This window comes from Dendronephthya gigantea, unplaced genomic scaffold, assembly GCF_004324835.1.
Source record: "Dendronephthya gigantea isolate DGI-Jeju-01 unplaced genomic scaffold, DenGig_1.0 001108F, whole genome shotgun sequence".
Taxonomy (NCBI): Eukaryota; Metazoa; Cnidaria; class Anthozoa; order Malacalcyonacea; family Nephtheidae; genus Dendronephthya; species Dendronephthya gigantea.
In genome coordinates, this window is record NW_021164118.1 from 3,073 (window position 1) to 8,874 (window position 5,802).

Below are 5,802 nucleotides of genomic sequence, written 5' to 3' on the forward strand. Positions count from 1 at the left end.
GCATTTAGCAGTCGACGTGCCGTTTTACTATAGTAATTTGTGTTTTAATTCGTCAACATGTTAAAAAATGAGGCGAGAGTTTCCATCCTTCCCAATAATATAGTAAGTTACGTCACTAGTTGCATAGTCAAATGGCAGCGCCACTGGAGCACGCTACATACATGGTTCTAACAGTAGTTTTGTAGCATATAACATACTTTGATTAATTTTAACACATATCTCAAGTGTTTTACGGAGTTTTATTAACTTCAACTCATTTGTCTGGGCTTCCTATGGTTGTACAATACAATATGTACAGCCGTATATACACTCCTGGTATATTAGCTATATATCGATCATCCCAATGATGCTTTAACATTATTTAAACCTCTGATTGTTCATTCCAGGGTTTCACTGAGGAAGAAAGACAACTTCAACAGAATATTCGCAAATTACAAAACCAACTCGAAGCTAAAGAACAGGAACATCGTCAAAGGGAATGGAGACTTGTGGACAAACTGTAGGAAAATGATGTCACAATACAGACGTAAGCTTTATGAAATTCCTCAGGGGGGAGGGACGGGGGACAAGACCATGTATATTGAAATGGGTTCTTACCTAAATCATTCACATTCTGCATAATTTCTGATTTCTGTACCAATATATGTTCATTGGTGGATCTGGCGTAAGTCGAAATGCATTATTTATTTTGATTGTGAACCTCCAAAGGTTCATTACTCGTGTCTAGTGTCTACGAGTAGCTTTTTTTGAAAATATTTTTAATTCTCAATATGTCCAGTATCCAAATGTGAGCTGTTCTAGTTTATTTTCACAAACCTAAGTTCTGCCACAGGGCATGTCTATTTCAAAACTCAGAATATATCCGCTTTTGAACCGAGAAACCATATTTAACCTATAATACTGGGCTGTAGGAAGGCCTTATTATGACTTTCATGAATTCATCCGTTCAAGAATAGTGCTTTTGAACAAGTTGATGTTGAAATTCGACAACTTTTTAACAATTCGAGAGGAACGACTTTTTACAGGTGACAAGTGATTTTTTTTTATTACACAGGCTAAATCAATCAATCGCAAACTTAAAGAGCAAGATGGACTAACAGAACCAGGAATATTCCAGATTAACTGTAGCAAAGGATGTTGAACTGGAAACGTTGCATCAACAGGATGCCAATATGAGATCTGAACTCGCGCGGAGAAAAAATAATTTTGAGAGGTTCGAATAAACGTTGAATATAACTTTGTTTTCTCGATTGTCTTTAAATTCCGACCTATCGTAAAACGTTCCTCAATAATTGCAGGCTCACCGTATGAGGTGATTTTTCATGGGGCTTAAACATATCTGGTCAGATAAACCTGGCCATTATTTGAAGCCATTCAATCCATCCGTCTAAAACACCTCCTTCGCTGAGCTGAAGTGCAAATATGTGTTCATTAATATTGTACTACAGTATAAATAAGGATTGATAACAAACGATTTTTTAAGGTAAAGAAAAAGTGAAAAAGTTTGATCGAAAATCTTAAAAAAAACATACCCGCAATTTACGAATCCTATTTTGTGTTGATATTACTAGTCGTGTATCGTATTGAAGATTTCTATTAAAGATGTAAATTCAGGTCTTGATCCAACTTTTTTCTTTAGGAGGCAGAAAGAGTTGTCTTTATCTTTGGAAAGAGAGTCGTCGTTGGAACGTTCTAGGGCTGAGCTAGAGTTAGATTGGCAGCGCAGATATGAATAGGAAGAAAGAACTGGGTACATATGATAAACAAGGAGAACTAGTTAAGAATTTAACACAAGGCAAAGAAGAGGTGAATATATATATGAATATGTAAAAAATAAAATTTTACACCCCTTTCCATTGCCTCTACCCTACCCTTTTTCAATTTGGAATCCCGTTAAAGTTTCAGCCCTACAAGGTCCATATGAAGTGATATAATGTTACTAAACTGATCATCAGGGACTTCAACGTCAACATTAAGGTTGATAGAACTCTTCTGTATTTTTTCACATCAGGCGTTATCGTTGGTGTAACAACAGAAACGTGAACTGCTTCACAAGGATAGTGTTATCCATATTTTGAAGACACAAAGAGATGAATCAGTTTCTATCCTCAAGCTTCATGGACTAACCGTGCCTTCCCAAATATCAGGTGAGTTTTACACCTTGATTGTAGGTAGATTGTAAACGCTTAGCGTTCGGTTTTTATACGGCGTATATGGGGCCCTAGCTCTTCCAGCTGGGCAGATTAACACAAATAGAGGAAATGATGTAAATTGAACAAAATTTTGTACAAGGTGTGACGGGGTGTAAAATCCTCGAGAAATTTTAAAAATGATTTAAAACATTGGTGCCAAATGAGACATCTTTTGAGATTGTTCTTCTATACCACAACTATGTATATAGAGTCTCTTTATGTAAATTCGTAATTCAACTAATGATTGTATGCAGTGGTAACAGGAAACTCATCGATTCCAAATTCAGTCTCCGTTATTCGCCGTAATAAAGTTGTTGAAAATAGATTGCAAGTCGAATCATGCTCCTCTCGTAGTGGCTATACTTAAAAGCCAATTGATGTGCTTAACGAGGTAACTGTCGCAAGATGTATAAACTTTAGATGCGGACGGAAATATCAAACGAAAATATCTTAGTATTTTCGAAACCTTACTGATTATATTACTCGAAGTTTAACGCGCATGTAATTTTCACTGAAACAAGACGCCTGTTCTGGCGTTAACTCCGGCGTGCCGTGCACGTGCCAGTCTTCAATATTAAAGCTTCTGAACATAAACAATACAGTTCATATAAATCATATTCATTTAAATGCCTTGCGAACCTAAATGTTGTTCGATCGCAAAATTCAGAAGCACATCGTACTTTAAAAAGTATAGAAGTTCAATTGTTCAAAAATGTAAATAAACGGCATGATACATTCGCTTTGTCTTACACTTAACACTTTGCCTTTGGAATTCGCGCTTGTATAGTTATAAATTAAATCTTCAATCCTGTGCAAACTATGACGAGTCAAAGCGCCCATACACGACCACATCATCTTGTTAAACGGCGAAATAGCAGCGATATTACTAAAATAGGACCAGAATCTACATGTATTAAATATATTCTTACCCCAATTCAATCTAAACTTAATCGAAAAGCATGAAAAGAACGGTTTATTTGTTCCTCTTGGAGGAATTGCTGTATCATGCGAGCGAAATCGAATCGCGCATCGGAAAATTAGCCAAAGCTGTGCACCACAACTCTTGGGAGACAAGACTGGGACATAGATAAATGCAATCACATACACATTTTAAACACTAGTATATTTCGCACCATTTCAGACTTGCCACGACGAAAAAAAAAAAAAAAAAGAAACAAAAACAAACAAAACCGAGGCGAATTTTCAACTCCGTCGCTGACGCCGGAGTAATAACGCGATTTTTCTTCATTGCCGAAACACTTGACACATTCCAAAATTATTTTCAGTTTGTACTGATGTAATTGAGGACCTACCCTGCGCTCGCGAATCTGAAACCTTTTTATAATATAAGTATGATATAACGAGCAATTTGATTGGCTACCGCGCGTGCATTGTGAGGCCATAACAGTGAACTCTAAAAAGACTGGAACGATAACTTGGCCGCCATCTTTGAAGCCAGCACTGATGGCCGCCATGAAGGCCAAGAGTTGAAATTACACCACCAAAACAACGCCGGTTTTTATACACAAATCCTTCTCATCTGATCATGAATAAAAGCTTAAAACAAGCATTGACACTTAGATTTTACTAAAAAACAAGTTTTATGAACGTGAAAGGTGCAAACCTATTTTTTTTGCGAGTTGAAGGCGAAGTTTTTTTTCGGCCCGTTCAAATTCTTTAAATATTTTAAGTACAAAGCTGGTACCTCGCCGGTTTTTACAGTAAGATGATGCGGATTACTTAGGTCTATCCAAAAAGGGTAAATTCGTTGTTTAAAGTTGAAGTGGTCAAATAAAAATTGCACTTTTCTCGCAATTTTTTTGCCAAAAAATACGATTTTTACGGAATTTTCACTCTCCCCAGTTCTTTTGAAGGCTTGATTTGCTCGCTCGGCTGCCGCCTTAATCAGCAAATTATATTCAAATCGGCTTCATCCAATGACTAGTCTTTATTGTTGAGTTATCGTTCCAGTCTTATTAGAGTTCACTGGGCCATAATGCACGCTTCTGGCTTTTGAAGTTTTTGTTGCTAAGCAACATCTTTAATAACATGTAAGAAGAATTTCATTATTGATCAAATAAATAAATTTTGTTGTTGCCCTATAATTCTTCTTATATTATAAAAGAATTAAAAAAGCTTGTCGCGTGCCTTTATGGTGTAATAATGCACTCGGGGAAATGTTGGAAGAATACTCGAGAAGCTTGTAAAACACTCGGCTACGCCTCGTGTTTACAAGCTTCTCTCGTATTCTCCCAACATTCCCCCATCGTGCATTATTACACCATAAAGGCACGCGACTCGTTTTTTAATTCTTAAACATCGATACCTCTCCCATTGCTTCGCAAGATTTTATCATTTCTCTAGATTTTATCAGTCATGCATGTTTCACCAGTCGAAGATGTTGGCACACCAGCAGCGAATATGAATAATAAAGAACTTCCAGTTCAGAACGAAAATTTGCGTCTGTTATTCATCAAATGAGAGAGGACATGGAGGATTTGACGAAACAGTTGACGCAACGTACCACTGGATCGATTACTAATGCAAGAGATGGCGTACCCATTACGGAAGGTAATTAAATGATAATAAAGCGGGAAAATATTTCATAACAAAACAATTTCGAAAATATAAAGCCAGATTGTTTTCTATGCATGGATGAATTTAATTTTTTCTTAAAACCTTATGTTTAAAGTGCATATCAACCAATTTTTTTTATTTCATAAATGGGAAGTATAGGTGGCTAATAATGAGGATTCGTTTTGGTTTTTGATGATTTTATATTTTTTCATGTCTTTTTCTGACCAAATACTGCGAGATTGTGAATGTTGACCGTCAGTTAAAGGATAAGCGGAAAACTGGTACGAGTGACGTAGCGCGAGGAACCCGTGTTAAGCTTCGCGTACCAATATACTATAAATACGGTATTGCAAAGACTTGTATACGATAAATTTTAACTGATAATACTACATCAACAATGTCTAAAACATCCCCAGACTCTGAAAATGACTCTATTCCGGATGATAATTCAGAATATAACTATTATCCGGGTAAATATACAATTATTGAAACGGAGATATTAAGTGGATTTGGAGGGTTTCAACTCGATACTTTACGCGACGATGCTGCTTTGTCCGTGAACTCTGGCTATTTCGACTTTGTTCACCTGATGTAGGAGCGCTCGTGATTTTGTGAATTGTAGGAACACCATCTTTTTTCAACACTGGTCGATTTACGAAAGTCGATCCAGGAATTGTAATGAACGGACTTTCAAAATCCTCGCTCCGAAAGTGCTGCGAGCAAAGTCTGGAATTCGCTGTTGGAGATTATTTCGCCCGCTTTGTCTGTACAAAAGTAACCCAAATTCGCCGTCGCTTTCTGTCTAAATCGTTGTTTCCAGGGAATTTATGAAGACCAATGTTGTTTGAAGAGTCAGGAAAATTCGAACAACCACCAGCAACACATCTATTGGGCATTTTGCCTCGTTTATAAGGCTTACCGAGAGTTAATTACACAGCACTTTGTGCGCAAGCAATACCGTGTGCAACTTTGTATTAAAAAAAAAACAGCAAGCACGGCAGGACTAAGGGTAAATACAAACTTGCCAAATGTA

At 36.8% G+C, this 5,802-nt stretch overlaps 1 long non-coding RNA gene across 1 annotated transcript; it reads left to right on the top strand.

Moving 5' to 3' along the window:
* Positions 1-390: 390 nt before the first annotated feature.
* Positions 391-4,757, top strand: LOC114545010. The gene is made up of 5 exons (XR_003690733.1): positions 391-526; positions 1,055-1,213; positions 1,640-1,806; positions 2,012-2,147; positions 4,557-4,757. It is a non-coding gene; the product is annotated as an uncharacterized LOC114545010 (long non-coding RNA).
* Positions 4,758-5,802: the final 1,045 nt, after the last annotated feature.